Consider the following 20791-nt stretch of genomic DNA (forward strand, 5'->3'; position numbering starts at 1 on the left):
ATTTGTTATTTCTAGTTTTTATAAAATTCTCAAAAAAGTTGACCATTTCCGATCCGAATAAAATCATATGGACATCCACAGAGTATTGACAGATTTTTACAACGTTTTTATTAGCTCGCATTGTTCAGTACAAATCTTGCAATCGATTTTTAACTAATTTCCCGACATTTGAAATTGTTAGAATATATCAGAACACGGTGCCAATGCATTCTTTTAATACGTTTAGCCATCTTTAAGCAGAATTGAATTCATTTTCAGTTAATTCTGTTTTGTATGGAAAGCTATTTCAGAAAAATCCGTAAACAGTAAATGACTATTATTGGTTGCTAAGGAGGTGGTCCTAGCAACTAAATTATTAATATATACGTGTTTTACTATGGAAATCAAAATGAAATGTCGAAATGACATTTCAGTGTTCTATATTTATTTGTTTGTTTTTTATTTACTTCATATCAAGTACAAGTTTGAGCATATTAAGCATAATAATTCAACAAAAAATTTAAAAACGTTGTATATAAAAAGTTCTTTTTATCTTGTAATTATTGTATTTACGACAATTTGATGTTAGCCACTTTCTCAACCAATTACCTCCATACTTTGACTCCAAATACAAATATAAAAACTTTGATTCCAAATACAAAAACAATAATATAATATATGTGTATTTGTCAGACTCAGGATTCGAACCTGGGACCCACAATATTATAAGCCGACGCGTAAGCTTGAATTTTTAAGCCTAATTTAATCTCACGATGAAGAATTTAAAACCTATTATCTTTATGGTTGTTACCGCGTATTCTTCTTCCTTCTTTCTTAATATTTCGGGTTCGGCCGTTCTGAAGATATAATGTACTAAAGTGTAACTGTTAGGTAGATGAATGTAAATTCCAAGTGTGTCAAAGGTTTATATGCTTATCTTTGAGGAAACGTTGGCCAGAGTAAAAAGTGGTTCTCATTTGCAACGACCAACGCTGTTATTCCATTGTACCCATCGCTACAAGATTATTGAGTTGTTATTACCTTGACTACCCTATAAAATTTCCAATAGTTACCATGGCAATAATACTTACGAGATCGCATATTGGATACTCGAACATTATACTTAGCAAGTATTAAAATTTCGCTTGGTCCTTCCAATGTACCCTCGATCACAGTCATTCCATGCTAATACTAAAATTCCACAACTATGTAAACATTACTTTTATATTTGATTTTTTTAAAGCATTCTCTATATTTTTAAGGCTTCATAATGCTAGTTTATACCATTCGATAACCATTTTTAAATAAATGATTGATATGTAAACAATAACTGTAAGTAAATAATACTACCTACTTCATAATAATATTCAGATACCTATCTTCTTCTTTCTTCTTTGGCCATACCCGCCCCTTAATTGGGGCATATGGAGATCACGCGGCGCCTCCATGAATCCCTGTCGCTCGCCAGTCTTCTTGCTTCATTCCAGGTCAAACCAGCATCCCGTAACTCCACCGTATACACTCTGTAGATAGTATTTAGCGGCCTTCCAGGACGCCGGAATCCAGTCGGCTTGAAGAACAGGCAAACCAGGTTGAGGCTCTCTTCTGGCATCCGCAGCACGTGGCCGAGCCAGGTCCAACGTCGCCTCTTCACTTTTAGCGTGATGAGAGGCTGCTTGGTGCGTTTTCTTATCTCCTCGTTGCTCCTAAAGTCAAACCACCGCACACCCAGTATTCGTCGGAAACATCTGTTTTCGAAGCTCAGTATACGGTTGCTCTGATCCTTCGTAAGGTGCCATGATTCACTACCGTAAAGCAGCACCGTCAGAATGCAAGCGTTGAATCAGCGGCATTTGGTTTTGACTGAGTACAATCGAGAGTCCCAGACATTCTGCATCGAGTCGAATGTTGCTCCAGCCATTCCCATTTGGATAGCGAGTTCTTTCTGCAAAATGCCATCTCCCTGTGTACCCCCACGCTCTCGATGTTTTGTCCGTCGCTAATCAGAGAGAAATCTGTATCAGGACAGGTGCTATTACACAAGACGTTGGTTTTCTTAGCGTTGATTTTCAAACCAACACGAGAGGAGTTGTTATGCAACCTGTCGATTGTCTCTTGAATGCCCTCGATTGAGTTGTCGAATAGGACAGCGTCATCGGCGTATTCCAGGTCGCATAGCTTCACCGTGGGGGTAGCAGGTATGCCTCGGTCGGGTGGTATTGACTTCCGTAGTATGAACAATACCTAACAGATACCTATATACCTACTTAAATTTAATAACCAAAAAAGATCCAATACATAATGAGCTATCTAAGATTTTGAACTTCTGTGTATGTAAATATTATAATATTATACAAGTTACTCACTTGCATTTACAATTCCATTCATTATTAATTTAATATGATATAGAAATTCACTATAAATCCCAATTTCTATTGTTATCGTTGTTTGAACGCTGTCATGATAACACAATAATTATTATGCCATACAATAATTTTATTTATATGTTATTCAAATGATAATATTATGAAAATTATTTTTATTAAAACCAAAACGGTCTTATCGCGATTCGTACAAAATTAGCTCACCTATGATAAATTTTGCTAGTATGTTTCATCTCATTAAGGCCTACTATGATATTAAAAGGTAAAATTCATTGGCACCTGACAACTAAAATTCAATTAAATTTACTGGCAATCCTTTTTCTCGTGTATGACATAATGATCAACATTGCCATAACGTCATATTTTCTGAAAAATAAAATGACAATGTGATTTTTACTATTGAAAATAGTTTGCACTACATAATATATCTAAAAGGAAACATTATAATATATTATGAACGTTCTATTTTTAAATATTTAATAAAAATTGCAGAACGTTCTTGTGGTTGTTATTTAATTAGTACCTACCTATCTACTCAAAAATATGTGTGTTGACAGGACTGTTAGTATATAGAAAAGAAAATGGCTACCTGTGTTGACGTGTTGTTTACATACTGCTGTATTTCCGTGTGAATTGTAAAATAAGTTAATTTGCAATGCTATAGAACTGATTAATGAAAATTCGATTAGATTTGAATGCTTTTCTGCCATTTGTGAATAGGTCTGATGGTGGCGACCAAATTCACTTCGCCACTAATTGCTGTTACCCGAGAACAGGTGACGTCAGTTGAGAGCTCCCTCATCGTCGGTCAGGCTGCTTCATTTTGATCACCTAATTTATTCAATAATTATTGTCTGTCTTTATCTTTAAAATATAAACCGTTCAACGGGGGGGGCATCCGTTGTTTGTTCTCCTAAGGTGCAGAACTAACCTGCACTCAGTACCTAATGCCAGTTGGGAGGACGATAACTATCTTTAATCAAATCGCTTCGGATATTGATATAAGTATTCCACTTACGTGAGCTGAATTTAGGTGGACGTTGTTTTATAAGTTTTTAAGATAGGGTCTATCAATCTAGTTCACGCTATGTGCTGCCATGTACTTTTATTTTTCTTATTTTATTATTGTGTTATTTACCCATATTACCCTGTATTTTTATTTGAAAATTATTAACACTTACTTTATGGCATGTCGTGAACGCTTTGACTTTATAATTTTTCATGTTAATTATATATAAGAGTCACACAGCGAGGCATGGAGAGGTGCATGTTGGGCATCACGCGAAAGGACCGCAAGAGAAACGAATGGGTTAGGAAGCAGACAAGAGTACGCGATGTAATAGACGTTGCCAAACAGCTGAAATGGAGATGGGCGGGGCACATTGCTCGCCGAAAGGACGGCCGCTGGACAAATGCCGTCATCCAATGGTACCCAAGGGGTACGAAACGGCCACAGGGTCGCCCTAAAAGCCGCTGGGTTGATGAACTGGTAAATTTCGGCGGAAATACGTGGCAGCGAACGACACAGGACCAAGAGAGTTGGAGAAAGCTTGGGGAGGCCTTCATCCAGCAGTGGATTGACCCCGGCTGATGATGATGATGATATGTAAAATAAATAAATTTTAATTTTAATTTTGTAATTATTTTTTTGATTCGCCACTCCCCTCCTTGCGAAATTTTCCTCCAAAACGATATTAGGATACATAGGTAATTCCTTTCGATACTAAGTCTCAGTACTTAATCTTTCAGTATGACATACATAACTGGCACTAAATAGGTGCAATATGTATGAAATATCTTTCTTCAATCAATTATGAGCAAATAAGATGTTTTGAGATTCTGAATCGATATCGATAATATAACATTGTTGATTTTAAGTGACATGTAATCTTTCACTATCAGTAATCAATGCTAATCTATAAGAAGTACGATATTTCTATTTATCAATAGGTGCCAAAATATTTAAAAGGATTAGATACTATTAGCAACACATCTGTGAATATTGTTGGAAGATGATACAGAACATACATTATTATCGTCACTGTTCTGGCAGAAGACACTAATTCGAAAAAATGACATATTGAGTTAGTTATACCAAAATGTTTCTTATTTAAAATTTTACCATCTGGAAACCTTCTTAATAAATAAACAGTATTTATTTTAAAGTCATCCTTTTTACAATTACTTAATAAACTCACATGATAGACTATTTCAAACATTTTAACAACTTCAAAGTCAAATTACTCAAAACTAGTATTCTCCAGTTAGTGTGTTCTGCCAGAACACAGACGTTATGATCTTCATCGTGTCGGGTCTCAGTAACTACAATGTGTCGCTCTAGAAGTTAGCGAAGGCGACACCATTTTCCTCGGCTTGTAGGATCTCGTCGAAACTGCAGCTTACTGGGCAAGCCTTGCCTGAAAATAGGTGCTCCATGCTTTGCACTTCACCGCAAAAAAAAGAAATATATCAGCATTAAACAGTAGAAAAGTGTAAATACAAAAAAATATATATAAATTAGTTACCTACGTTCACCGAATGAGCTAAAAAGACCCTATTTTAAAAAAAAATTAAAACGATGCCCACCTATACTCATTCTCACGCAAGTGTAATATGTCAATATACGAAGTGATTTGGTTGAACAGAGTTATTGCCTTCCCAATTTGCATTACCAATGGCAAGTTAGTTCTGCAACTTGTATTTCTGTGGTTTTATTACGTATTTTTAAGTGTTTGGTTTAGATGTTTAGGCATCAATTTAATATCAATGCTATTCGGCCATCAGTTTCTGAGACAAAATCTCGCTATGAACTGGGATTCAACCAACTACATACGTACAATTCCACTCCGACTCCACGAAGCTAAACGAATGTGGAGATGCATTATTCTTGAAGTAGACACCAGAATAATTTATGTCGTGTACATTTTTTGTAAATGGAATTCGGCAAGTAAATGGCATCTTAATTAATAATTTGGAATGTTATCATTATGTAACACGATCAAATTGCTAACTTAATATTCAGCGAGATGAATAAATTACTATTTCTAGTGTGCCACACATTGTCCGAATTATCGTCTTGCGAGGATTCGTGCCATCTTCCATCTCGATTCTGTAACAGTGTATCTAACAATATTAGCGACTCAGAAGCTGGCATGGCTCCGCGGTACACAACTGGTTACTTACATCGACGTCATCAACCCACACCTCCCCCACTCTTCCATCGGCGGCATTAATTTATTTTGCTATCATTCACACACGGAATGATAACAGCATAAGTCTGGAGTCAGTCGACGGAAGAAGAACGTATACGCCGCACGTATATTCTTCGAGATATCACGTCCGATAAGTGCGAATAAACGATATAATTAACAAAAAAAAACACCCCCGTTCCGGACAAAAATTGTGCCAAAATAATATACCGGATCTATTTTTTTCTGAGGTCATTTTGCTATAAACAAGTGATTAATAAGTAATTTTTTTATAATAATTATTTAATTTTGTTTACAGTTTGACTTCAATAATAATAAATTACATTCTTTATCACACAGGATAAGACGAATTGTTTTGTTTTTTTAAAGCAGTGCTGTTGTTTTATTATAAAGTTCTTCGTTTGAAATTGAGCGTCCCGGATTGAGTTTTAATACCTACAAATTTCAGTTACAGTTGGACCAATGAGCTGTGAGTATTAAAAACTTCATCATAATACATAAGTAAACTAACTACATTTGCAAATACGATGCACGACTAGTCGTGTGAGCGTTTTTGTAACCATTTTTTATTACAAAACCATCTTGAGTTTTTTTAAACTCATCATTACAGAAATCTTTTACTTATGATTATTACTCTCATTAGGAATCAAATTCCAATTTGATTCGGTAATTGATTTCGTTAGAAGCTGTGTTGTAATTATTAATAATTATTGTATAGAAGTCGTTTCACACATTTTTATTTTTTATCGATTACACAAGCTGCTTATTATACTTATATACATTTTTATACTACACCAAATAACCCTCTCAGGTTCTTCTTTAAAATAAATATAGCGTCTTAAAGATAGTTAAAAGGATCACAAATCTAACCTAACCTAACGATCCGTAAGGCATTGGCCTTTCATCCGAAGCGTCCGGATTCGATTCCAGATATTTTGATTTTCTCAAAGACTGGGTGGGTGTCTGATTGTTTTACTTCTACTACCACATTATTGTTTCGCTACACTTCATGGCCTGTTGTGATAAACTTCGACAAACAAATAAAATACCAATACGATATACCTACTCGCTGGAAAAATCAGCTTATCTTGGTCATTATTTAAAAAATGGTAAGGGTTGCTAGATATCTTTTAAAAGAAAGATAATTTGAATAGAGTGCCATGGACTTCATTATTCTACTCTAATCACTATATGAACACATAAACGAAAGTTGAACAACTCCGTTGCGCAAGCCATGTCTCAAGCATATATGAAAAAGTCAGTGATCATGCTGATGCTTTTCTTCATAAGACGGGCAGCTAAATGAAGGGCCGGAAATTCTTAAGCGATGTAAAAGTAATATGTAGAAATTTAATGGAGTGAAGGTAAAGGAATGAGCATGGCCCCCACATCCTGAAGCGGACCCCCACGCCACGATGTTTGGCGGGATCACAACCTATTTCAAGGGTTAGGGGAAGTGAAATGTTCTACAGTAGTGTTTCCTAAATGGTATTCCGTGGAACTTCAGAGTTCCGTGTAAAATAAAGGGTTTTCCGTGTGTTTTTCGCGATTTTTGGTATTTTTAAATAAATCAGCATGAATTATCGGCATAACATATTATGAAGCACGGATTGCGACTCCCTTTTGTGATATCCAAGTAACATGCGACCCTTCGCCATATTAGATAAATAGTATTTTTTTACTAGTTAGGAGACACTAAAAATAATTAGAAAATAAAATTCCTCTCGGCAAATAGCGCCTTTTTTACTATTAGAGCAAATTTGACATGTGTGTTTATCTCAGTCAACTGGTCGACCAGCCTTGCCGGGCCCCTCCTAGGCCCGGGCCCCAAGGCTAAAGCTCTGTCAACCTTCCCCTTGTGGGGGCCATGGGAATGAGCTTGATGGCAATAGAGTGAAATATATACGTTTCCGAATGATGGTGATGATAAATAAAATAAAAAAATTATGTTTAATAGTAAACAGTGTGTACTTACATATAATAAATTATGGAATATCAATTTCTTATTTCATCCTTCTCCATTCAACATTTTATTACGCCAGGATTTGATCTACAACAAAAATCTCTTGTCCTTCATAAAATTGCTTCAGTTTTCCGGCTTTTCCACCATGCTTAATCCTCTTTGCAACCCACTTCCGCTGAGCTCACCACTTAGTCAGAATCTTTGGTAATAACTATATTATGTTTTAATCCAGGCAATAGCTATTTTTCTAAAACTCATACATGCATAGCATTTCCTATAATAATTAGCTCTTCGAACAAGGTTTCTTCTGATTAAATAGGTACCTTATTATTTCAAACTCAAAATGATACTCGTAGCTACATATATGTTATTTAACCACGTACGTATGTACTTGTAGGTTCATTCACTATTTTTTCTCTAATTTCTTTATATTCCTTATGGGTTTTTTTAATAATGTCATAAGTTGTACAAATATTATTTTCATATAGGTACCTATATATATCAGAGCTCGGCTGTAGCATAGTTGATATATATTAATCGAATGCGTATTGTATTATGTAACACTCAAATAAAATCAACACCTGCCAATTATCATACCTACTGAATTTAGAATATAGATATATTGTTTGAAGACTAAATCATAATGCATTGACATTCAATGGTATTGAAAATGTTGTTACCGCAATACCTTGACAGAAGCTGTTTGACAGGTACTTTACACAATCGGAATTTGTAGCGGATCCCGCGCAATTGTAATAAATAACCAGTTTATATGTCGGACCAGATGCAGAGATATTAGTATTAAATTAACCTAAAAAGTCGACCATTAGTCGTACTTAAGTGCCACTTAACATCAGTTGCTTAGTGACTATAGATCCACCAGTATAAGTTGTCCGCTGAGTAAGGGCGCCACATGCTAACATTTGACATATCGTTCATTACTTTTTATACTGTGACGAGCTTAGTTCTAAATTCGAACACCGCACGATTTATGGTGGTATATCTATCGTACCTACCGCGATTATTATATTTTTCTTCTTATTGTGCCATCCCCTAGCGGAGGTCGGCTACCATCAAGGCGATCTTAGCTTTGTCGTCTGCTACCCGGAACAGTTCGATGGAGCTGCACTCGTACCAATCACGGAGGTTCTTAAGCCATCTTGGCTTAAGTATTATATTAAATTTCATTTATTCATTTGCGACAAAACAAAATTGTATCGAAAGTTACAATACATATGAATATTGATTTATATCAGGATCTCAAAGATTATAAAAGTGATTCTTTATCAAAATTCTATGAACAATAATCAGTGACAAACTACTGAGTTAAAATTTCATGCTGACATTGGTCAGTAACCTTCCATACTATCATTACATCTTTAAACAAGCAATAAATTTGTACGGTAAATACTTTCATTGGCAACCCAAGTAATTTTTTTACAGCCTTGAAGCATTGGGAGAAAACGTTATATTCTCCTAAGTTTTTCTAAGCTTACAAACTAACAAAAATTCATATAGTTCGTTTTTTTTATTTATGTAGTTCCCTACTTTTTTTCTACGTAGTAGTTATAGTAGCAATACTGTTCCCATTATCAGATGAACCTACAAAATGTTAGGATATATTTACAGACTTTTTACTAGAAGTATTAACTTTACTGTAAGTCATTTGCTTGGGTCGTGATTTTGAGTTCTTGTAGGCCATTAAATGCGTCCTCTCGAATGAATACGATCGCATCTTATTATTTTATTTTAAAAATGTATATATTTAAAATACCATATAATAAAAACGATAAAATAAATGACTGGTCAGTTATGGGATCTATATTGTTGAGTTTTATGAATAATACAATCAGCAATTACTATTATTTCCATTGAAAAGCAGCATTTATGTGTGTTCGTGTAAAATAAATAATATCTATGTAGACAAAACTTACAAGCATTTCGAAAAAAGCTATATTATATTATTTCTTCAAAAGAAAATTTGGAATGAACATTTTCCACAGTTATAAAAGGCCGTTGGTGAATTGTAGGATTTAAGAATATCAACTAAAACTGTGGACTTGTATACTGTAACAAAATAATCAATTTAAATTATATTGTTTTAATCGCCATAATGTTTTCAATCAGTATTTTGATACGCCATAGAATATTGATTATAATGAACTAAACTTATCGTAATCATCAAAACAGACGTTCATTGATGTTATTATATAAAACCAAATTCTAGATAGATTCGCAGTTAAGAAACGTACATTTTTTTAATTTGTTTTTAAATTAGAAATATCTGGTTTATCAAAAATCTCATTGACTTGCCTGAGGTTCCTTATCATGCCGTAGCATTTTGTGTTAGTAAACCCTACCTACCACTGCTAACATCACCTGCTACTCACTATGACATTCTTGTTATAGATATATTTTTGTTTCCTGCCCATACTCGGGTTTCTTCTTTCACAGTGGTGGGACATCATAAAACTAAATACAATAATATTATTTATTTTAATGACCTGCCGGTATTTTCATTATTAATTCTTATTTCTGTGTAATATTGTATTTTTATTATTCTCCTTACCTTCCATTTACTCTTCAATGAGTGACCGCGAGAGGGACATCAATACGTACTAATTATTATAATGGTTTGAACTTTTTTAGCAAAACAATATTAAATCCTAGTTAATATCTATTTAAATATTACGGAAGCTATTTCACTAATTCAATATCAAACGTTTAATAACACCGTATCCGTGCACAACTCATATCGTGTATGGCTTATCTTTTATCGTTGATTATTTATTACGATTTACCTGGGCACATGCGGAGATGATTATATGTCAAGCATTTATATTTGACAGATTGTCTTTAATGAGTTACCAAACACATGTGATAACAAAATAATGCCTCTGCTTTTAATAATAATAATGTAAACACCATTCAAATTAAAATAACAATTATCTTGCTACTGTAGACTATCTCAGAGTTTGTTTACATTTAATTAAAATTTAAAAAAAAAACATTTTATAAGTAAAGAGGCTGTCACGGTTGTTTTTTTTATCGTAGTAGATTTTTGGGTTTCCACCGTGTGTCCTTCTTCCTTCTTTACTAGACATATCATCTCTTGATAATGGTCTCTGTAACGAGCCTGAAACGTCGAGTAAAGAAGGAAGAAAGATATACGATGGAAACCCAAAAATCTACAACGATAAAGAGAAAAAACTTTTTCATAACGTTAATTGCTGTATACGCTTTATAACCTTTTAACGCACTTTTTACTACACTGATACGCCTCTTTGCCAGATAAGTTCGCATAAAATTAGATCAAATGTTATTTACTTGTATTAATATAAATGTAGTAATAAATAGATAATATTATATGTGTAAAATATATTTTTAGAATATATTAGGTATTTTTATGCTACTTTACAGCCGGAGTGCAAAGTTACGAAGTGGCAACTCTTTACCTACTGTAGGTTTTTATACTGATATAAGATAATATATTTTTGTGTTCTTATATTTATATTTATAAATAAAACGTCATTTGATAGGTAAAAGTCGGTATGGCACATTTTGAGTTTGGACACACCGGATCGTATCAAAAATCATATTTGAATTTTTCATTAATATATTTATTAGTATAATAATTAAATTCGTGACTACACAGTGAACCGAAAGGCTAATAGTATTTCGTATTTATTTGAGAGTTACTAAGATCTAATAACTATGATTATTTTGTAATGATTCCCATAGTCATCATCAAATATAAATAAACTATTGTATCCACGTTCCACAATGGTATTTCATAATTGCCACGTTTTTCTTAGCTCGTATTCTAGTTTGTCCGGTGGTTGTTTATCCAGTACAAATCTTGCAATCGATTTTTAACTAACTTACCGACTAGCTAGACATTTGAAACTTTTAGAATATATCATAACACGATGCCAGTGTATTCTTTTAATACTTCTAGCCATCTTTAAGTAGAATTGAATTCATTTTGAGTTAATTCTGTTTTATATCAAAAGTTATTTCGGAAGAAATCCGTAATCCAATCCACTATTATGGTTGCTAAGGGGGTGGTCCTAGCAACTAAATTATTAATATATACGTGCGTTTCTATGGAAATCAAAATAACATTTCAGTATTCTATATTTTGTTTGTTGCAAAATAGCAAAAAAATGATTTGTTGAAAATTGCCTTATTTGTCCAAAATTATTAATACATAGAATTGTCAAGTCTATATGATTCAACAGAAAATTAAAAAACGTGGTATATAAAAAGTTCTTTTTATCTTGTTATTATTTTAACAATAATTTTAGTATTCATAATTTCCACATTACTATGTTTAATTGAAATGAATTAGTTGTGAATGTCACTAGTATGTATTTATTATCTTTTCAGCAGTTAAATTTTTAAAACCAAGACCGGTTTCCACCTAATTTTTTTGGTACCAGATATTTTCAATTAAAGAGTAAAAAATATACCTATACCTGCTATAAAAATTGTCATTTGGACGATAATTAACTCATAAATCACTGGTAGTTAGTTGCACTAAATTCCATTAGACATTTTTTATGTAATAGTATATTATTTAAAGGTCGTTTCCTTCTTATTCAATAATTCTTTGCCTTTTTTGCGTATTGATTATGTAATAAAGTAACTAATTTTAAATCTATTACATTTAGTTATTTATAAAGAATATTATAGCGCCTGACGACGGTTAAAATTAAGTAAGAAATGTTACCTACGTTATTCACTAAAAACCCGACCTTTTCAACTGACAGAATTCAAAGTAAGATAAAAATATAGTTATTCGAAATAATTCCTATGAATCATAGACGAATCGGTAACTTAAAGACTTATAGCAATCACCCGGATAATAAAAGATTTGAGCGAGTCCCACAGTTAAATTTTTTTTCTAGAATTATATTTCAAAATAATTTTGATAAGTACGGTAATATTCTGGAACAAAAAAATAAAAGGGAGACAATTTAATTCTAAAATCACTGATATGCAAATTTTAGTTTCAGTGTAAAATATATCAATTCGTGGCATTATTACGACTCAACCCTTTTTTACACTTCTATACTGTTCCTTTATGTTTGTACATTATAGTTAATTTGGCATATTCAACGGATTTTTCAAAGACTTTCCAAGCTTATCTCATTTTACTTTTCACACACAGACTAAAATATCAGTGGCGAAGACTCCATACTAGGCGATTATTTAAAGCCTACCTTCATAAGAAAAATATTTTTTAATTGCATATTGACATATTTATATACTTAATCACTTCATTATTTTATATTATATAAAAATAATTTATTTTGCCAACGAGAGATGTCGTATATGTAAGAATGTATTACAGTATTACACAGCTTACAAAACAACTGCAAAGGTATTAAAGAAATATACCACAGCGCGCCGTAAATAAATAATAAGCGCCGCGACGTCTCGACGTAAATAAATCTCCGATTATGTGTGAAATAATTCTGATTTTTTTTTGTATGGACTTTACGTCTCGTAACCGCAGTAAGTCTGCTGATTTGTACGAAATAAGGTAAGCTCCTATCGCAGAGCCTAAAAAATTCGCGCATAATAATGTTGTCACGACTGCGCACTTTGTCCAAAGTCATTAATAATTAGATAATTTAAAAAATAATTTCAACGGCGTTTAATCGAATATTAATAAATAAGTAAGTATAGATTGTTTTTATAAATAAAAATAAATTTTATCTAATGATTTTTGATGGGTAAACATGTTTTGAAAAATACGTAATTTAAACACATCGCTCATTTTTATGTCGTCAATGAGTTTTTGAAGTTTCATTGAATTAGTGTGTCGTTGTCATTTACTAGTGTGTACCTATTCATTAGTAGTAAATATCGTACTATTCTCGTAAGTATACCTGACAAGTGTGCTCTTTTTATCAGATCTCCACAGCCTACCTCTTTCCAAAAGTCACCCTTTGCCACTGTAAAATATAGTTCTTAAAGTCTAATTTATAATACAACTTATTGCGTGAGTAGGTACAGCCTTTCATTACCGAAATAAATTTAAATAATAAATCATGTGTTCCTACCAAAAGTTAGTAAGTCGATAATTTAGGTATTTGGGGTTAACAACGGATTATGTGTATATATTATATAAATATGTGTACTAGAAAAAGGTCATCCGGTATAGGTACATCGAATATGCACATAAAGCATAAAGAAACCAACATTATGCCTGATTTTAGACGACTTGTCAAACTTCAAATTGCAATTACGCCACAACATGATTTCGAGACGGTTCCATGACAAAACAGAACAGTGACAAAACAAAACAGTGACAAAACAGAACAGCGACAAAACAGAATACGACAAAACAGAACATGACATAAGAGAACAGTGACAAAACGGAACAACGATAACCACGACGTTTCAGGAAATATATAAATTTAATATTGAAATTGTCCTAACTCTATTATGTTGATAGATTTTTAAGAGCACAGATTTTCAATACGCCATAATAAATCAAATTATATACCTAACTTCTGCATTCCTAATCGCTAGAAAGCCTCAAATAAACGGGACTTTGCCGGCAAGCTTAGGATATCTCATCTTAATCAATATAATATGTTCAAAATGATTGGGTGACTAGGTACAATGAAATAATGACCTGACCTAACCCAACCCAACCTAACCTAACCTAAGCTAACCTAACCTAACCTAACCTAACCTAACCTAACCTAACCTAACCTAACCTAACCTAACCTAACCTAACCTAACCTAACCTAACCTAACCTAACCTAACCTAAATATATTCCACAAAAATTAATGTTTCATTTTCCCCTGGCTGTTCTGTTTTGTCCTGTCACCTTTCGAGACTTACCAACTATTGACAGTATTACCACGAATAAAGTATTACCATTTAACTGACAATAGCCCCACAATGCAAAAAAATCATCGGTAGATATAATATGAGTCTCGGCTTAATTTTATTCTCCGTCAGTAGGTATTATAAAATCAAAACTTCGAACATATTATACTCTCTTACTTTATTTAATATATCTATAATATTATAATTTTATCATATTTGATTACCAATGCATTCTATATCATGGTTTCCCAAACTATGGGTCGCGACCCACCAGTGGGTCGCGAGCAAATATTGAGTGGGCCCTTGCCACTGTATACATGACTTAAAGTACTGACACGATTAGTGGGATTGCATAATGATGTTACAATTTACTTGGAAGGAAAAACTCAATATATTAAACATCTACTGGACGAAGAATTCATTCTCAAGCTCACTTATTTGGCAAGGATCAAACGGATCAGACATTTTTGCAGTTCACGATAAAATACGAGCGTTCATGAAAAAGCTTATGTTGTGGAAAAGTTGTATTGAGAATGGCAAGTATGATTGTTTTGAATCACTTGAAACTTTTATTATTGAAAACCAAGTGCAGCCTAAGATGAACGTACTGTCTGAAATTTCCAGTCATTTATCACTGTTAATAAATAACTTTGACGACTATTTTGGGGAAGAGATGAAAAAGTTTGATTCGTTGCGTTGGATTTGTAACCCATTTCAAGACGACTTACCAACTAGTATGTCAACAAAAGCAAGTGAAGAAGTATCAGAAGATACGTCATTGAAAAATAGTTTCAATCGTAAAATTCTGGCTCTCAGTTGCTGATAATTATCCTTGCCTGTTCTATGAAGCTTTGTAAGTCCTCCTCCTGTTTACTACCTCATATATATGTGAGGTCGGATTTTCGGCTATGGTTAACATTAAAACTAAATACCGAAATAAATTGGATATACCAAACTCACTGCGATTAAAAGTAACTAAAGTTGAAGTTGATGCTAAAACTGTAATGAAGAAAAATAAGAAACAAATACATCCTACCAATTGAAATAACTTTGTAAAAAAACCTTGCACGTGTAGGTATTTAAGTAATATTTTTTTTTATTTAAGTTGTGTTTCTTATTTCATCTGTCTTTCGTTCATATTGGTAACACTTATAAAAAATATTTTTTTTATTTCAATTAGAACAAATAAGACAGTATTAAGTAGTTCCACGACTCGCCACTAGGGAATCTGAGCATTACCAATAGTTATGCCCTCTTTTCTCTAAGACAGCTAAGAGGTGGGTCCCAAGATTGGAAATTTTTGTTAGATGGGTCGGAGACCAGTCAACTTTGGGAACGACTGTTCTATATTATTATCTGAACATAAAATAAAATATATAATTTTATGGATCTCACACATTTACACGTGTTTAAATAATATGTATGTTTTAGCTATGATTAATTTTCATTTTCCATGATGTTTTCAAGAGTACTGCCGATTTTTTTTTTGTAAATGCCATTTTATAAGATGCTTTCATATGAAGCAAATCAAAATCAATGATCGGTTTGACATCCACCATTACTGGCGTAATGCAATAAACTGACGGTAATTGGATTTTATGTTGGATAATAATAAAAAAAAACTTAAACAGTTTTCATATCGGCATTTAAATATGTGTATACCATTTAAATATGGTGCCTACCTATCCATGATATAGCGGTTACATACAAAATTATTAATCATCTATGAAACTATTTTTTTATATTAACTGTACTCATTTATATACATAATAATATACGAGTATATTAAAAATACAATTAATTTGTGATTATGTATTCATTAATATGTGATATAATTATATACGTTATATATAATAGGGTGGAAAACCTATTCAAGGATGTAGGATGTAGCTGTCAAGTGATGTTGTTTAACTTGTAATACCTCAGTATCTTCAACTAAATAATATAATACTTTTAATTTAGTTAAATAATGACAATGAGAGAGTGTTGTAGATCATTTCCATTGATACTGAATAGTGAATCACAGCTTATTTTAAGTTTATAGTTTAACTCGCCTGATATAATCATTTCGCGTTATGCCCAGCATGCACCTCTCCACACCACGTTGTCCTACTCTAAGTTTCTGGATCTCTCTTTTACTTAGGGTCCATTTTACACACGAGTATGTGATTACGGGAAGCACACACTGGTTGAACACTTTACGCTTTAGACACGGTGGGAGCTCACTTTTGAAGACATTATTCAATCGGCCAAAAGCACTCCAGCCGAGCTTTACTCTGCGAACAATTTCATCAAATATACATCCATCTATAGACACTTATTGTCCCAGATAGACGTAGTTTGACACCTGTTCGAGCTGAGTGCCATTGATAAGCATCTCTTTTTGGCCCGGAAAGCAGTTAAACATGACTTTCGTCTTTGTTACATTTATTTTCAAGCCTACTTTGTTGCTTGCTTCAGAGTTGCTGCATTCTGCTTTGAAGGTCTTTTGAGTCGTACCTACGAGAAAATTCATCAGAGGCCGCTAGAACGATGAAATGATAAAGTTCTGCGGAAGTACATGGCAACGCACAGGGCGGAGGAAGTGGAATCAGCTTGGATAGACCTTCATACAGCAATGGATAGATACAGATGATGATGGATGATGATGATGATATAATCAAATGTTTCAACCAGGCGATCGATCACATTTGTTTGTTGTTTCGGCGAAAATATGTATCTTTTCAATCAACTGATGAATACATATATTATAATACATTAAGATACCATAGAGCTATGGAACCACAGATACACAACATCCGCCACAGGATCAATAACGCAGAAATTTATTCCAAACATAAACTGTGCCATCACTCTTGCCAGGAACTTAAAAATATCATACGAACTCACACAGATACTAACAGGCCACGGATCGGTGCGAGCTTATCTAAAAAGATTTAAATTGAGGGATGACGACTGTTGTCCATGTGACGGCAACACATCTCAAACTGTGTGGCATGTCATCAACGACTGCCCTATACTAGAAAGGGAGCGATGGACTCTCAGGACTCGATGTAGACACTATAATCACGAAATTGACCTCCAAAAGCCTCACGAAGCACTAAGCAATAGAACAACACAAGAACACTACACAAAATATTTAATCCTGGCCATAAAGAAAATTAAAGATATAAATGGAGGCACCTAATTAGCCCCACATCAATGCAACTAACCCACCCAACCACCTTGTACGAAAAAGCAAGGGTATGGTTATTATTAAAAAAAAAAAAAAAAAAATATTAGTCTTAACCAGGTTTGAAAGATACAATCATATTTTCGTACAAACTTCAAACATATGAAAAAGAATGTATTCCTAACCATTTTTGCGAATGCGATTATCACATACGTATACAAAAACACTAATTACATATTATTATTATAGATTATTCATTAAATAAGGCGCATTGTACACGATATAACATGTTTAAATGGGTATCTAGCTTGCAAATAGGTACGGATGTGGTGTTTCGCGTTTAATTTAGTATTTTCCAACACCGGAAATAGATGTGAAATTTTCATAAAAAGTTGATTTTGCATTGATGTGTACCATATATTTTAACAGTGAAATAAATGTAACATACAATATAATATTTATTAGATAACCACATTCCGTTTTTGTATTATTTTTTATTTGTATGACGTATTTCTTAGATGTAAAACAAAAAAAAAATCATCAATCTTTGTTTACCTGAAAACAATGATGCAAATTACGACGTAATTTTTAAAATACCTGTTTCGTCTATTTAAGTTTGAGGAAATCTAGTTCTTTTTCTGTCATGTCTTTGTGAATGATATTCTCAATACTGCCCGTATAGTTAGAGTACTGTACTGGAAAATGGTGAAGACTTTTTGTGATAATAGATATTATTAATTTAGCAACAGTTCTCTATGTGCGTACACTTTTTTTCTCTGCATTTCTTCTGACACATTTGTACATGAAAAAAGCATCGCTTTCAATAATGCTGTATATCATTAATATGATGAATAATTATTGAAGCTGCATTATACACGCATTCATAGCTATTCGTATCATAATATAGATAGAATCAATTCACAATCCAGTGGACGCGAGGGTTATTGTAATATTATTATATTAAGACTCTAAGTCGTTTCATTTGGCCCAACTCGTTCATACAAACTGCTTTCATTCAGTGCAACTGCACCTGTACGTTTATTCTGGCACAGGCGCGCGCACGCAAAGGGGAGGTTTGCTGCTCTGGACCCCCCCTAGGAACGAAAAAATACTAATTATTCAGATGAATTAAATAATTATTCTTCTTCATCTTGTCATGAACTCATGACTGACGATTGTTACCCAGATGATTTGACTGTCAAACAGCCATCTTAAAATTTTCGCCCCACTCTTCTAGGCATTTTACGACACGCAAGGCCGGTGGCATTCAATAATAGTGTAATAATCAAAGGCATCCTATATTTGCTTTCATATTCTGACACGGCATGTCTAAAATACAAAACAGCGCGGACGAAACGAACGGACACTGACAATAAATTACCTATAACTGTATCCCACGCGTATTCGATGGGTCTAGGATGATTTGACGCCGGGACAACTGGACACTGGGATTGGTCACGCAATTCAAAAATAAATAGACGTTATGTACTTTTAAAATATATTTAATAATATTATGTATATTTAAATTATTATAGTTGGTTAGAATTTATGCACACGTAAATAATTATTTAATCGTGCTACTTATTAAGTTTCAACGAAAAAAATGTTTTTTTTTATTTTTATATAAAGCCTTAGGCATAGTAATTCTAAATCAGCAATAAAAAAAACATTATGTTAAGAGTAAAATTAATTAAAACTACTAAGTAGTAGATAGAAACTGGTTAAAATTCCTCGTCTACGTTCTGTCTACGTGTCTACGACAGTGCGGCGTCCAATTGTCCTGGCGTCCAGTTGTCCCATTCCCTATTCGATAACCACTTGTGAATGTGACATGTCGTAATAACTATTTAGTGGAGTATATACACGGAAAAGTGCAAAGGTCCAAGGGGTAAATCCGGTGACTACTGCTAGATTTTTTAACCTCGCCCCTTCCCGCCGCCTTAAAAAATCATTAATAAATTATTATGGATAATTTTCCCCCATATCATTTTTCTGTGTACACGCCTGTTCTAGCAATATCGTTTACTTGTCAAGACGTAATTTGCGCGCACTGTTGAAGTTTATTTGAAACGTTTACTTTTTAAAAGCGATAAGTCCACAATAATTGAATATTTGCGGTAAAAGAAGTCATGCGTAACTGATTGGTTATAACGTTAGTCCCTTTTCCATTTTATTTTAGTTTAAAATTAGAACAATATGCCCGTTTTGACCTCGTACTCCAATGTCTAAGACTTTAGATTCTCATCCAGGGGCAACGCATTCGATTCTAGAGAGGTAACAATATAATATTTAATGCCAGCGCTCCATTGGCGAGCCAAAAGTCCGAGGACAATAAATCGTTCGATTTGTCTATGCTCTGCTACTGATCAACGAACGAATAAAAAAGTCGAGCTGTCAAAAGTGAAAAGTTAGATTCTCGTAATGTCTTCCGATAATCCTATAATTTTGTGTTATTTCTATGTAGACTTGCATAAAATAATATAGCAGTGAAAACAACGGTTTTACGATTTCTTTTATGAATTTCATAAATACAAATAAAAAAATAATTGGTAAATCTTTCATTTTCTAATGTGTAAATTAACAAATTAATCAATGAAAATGTTTAAAACAATTACAGATTTTTTTTCGGTCCGAATGATTGCGTATTAATGTTAAATCGAATTTGCATAGTGATCGACTGACGAAGTCTGGCAAAAATATCAAACAAGTTTGAAATCCAATGAGCCTGGTCTGCGGATTAAAAAGTCCGCAGGTCTGGGGTGCTCCACGCGAAAAAAAAAGTCCGAAGACTGTAAATCGTCTGACTTGCGTGCTAATGGAGTGCCGGCTTAAGTATATGATTTTATCAGTCTGTATGTTTCTGTGATTAATTCACTGGTACTTCTATTATACAAACGCCATTATGCATCATGGCCTGTTGTGGCTTTAATAAATTTATATGATTTTAAATCAGTATCTGTCAGTTGTTCAGTTTTTAAAGAGTTTCACGAGTTTTAAAAGTTACTAGGTATGTTTACATTCGATCACTTCATCTTCCACTTCATTTCATTTTTTTAATTCTGGTTTTAACACCGAGTAGTTTTACGCATGCTTTGGTTGAAAGTGTCTTACGAACCGCGTCAACTGTCTGGAGCCTTGTCTAGATGGCGCGATTTGACTCGCGTGTTCTCCAGATACATGACGTAACCGCATTGAGCCGTCCTGAGACCTTGTCCATATGGTGCAATTTGACTC

General features: G+C 33.4%; 1 protein-coding gene across 2 annotated transcripts in view; it reads left to right on the forward strand.

The window, feature by feature from the left end:
- The first annotated feature begins 5642 nt into the window (after nt 1-5642).
- Nucleotides 5643-20791, forward strand: part of axo (axotactin) — a 94456-nt gene continuing 79307 nt past the window's right edge. Inside the window, exons 1-2 of one of the 2 annotated variants that reach the window (XM_085959561.1) lie at nt 5643-5709; nt 5871-6041. The gene's annotated coding sequence lies outside the window, so the exon portion shown is untranslated. Of the gene's footprint in view, nt 6042-20791 lie in introns of both variants that reach the window. The other variant, XM_085959558.1, reaches the window with a different exon arrangement.

The sequence above is a fragment of the Rhyacophila brunnea genome, unplaced genomic scaffold, assembly GCF_057557595.1.
Source record: "Rhyacophila brunnea isolate RB1 unplaced genomic scaffold, BYU_Rbru_1.0 scaffold_9, whole genome shotgun sequence".
Taxonomy (NCBI): Eukaryota; Metazoa; Arthropoda; class Insecta; order Trichoptera; family Rhyacophilidae; genus Rhyacophila; species Rhyacophila brunnea.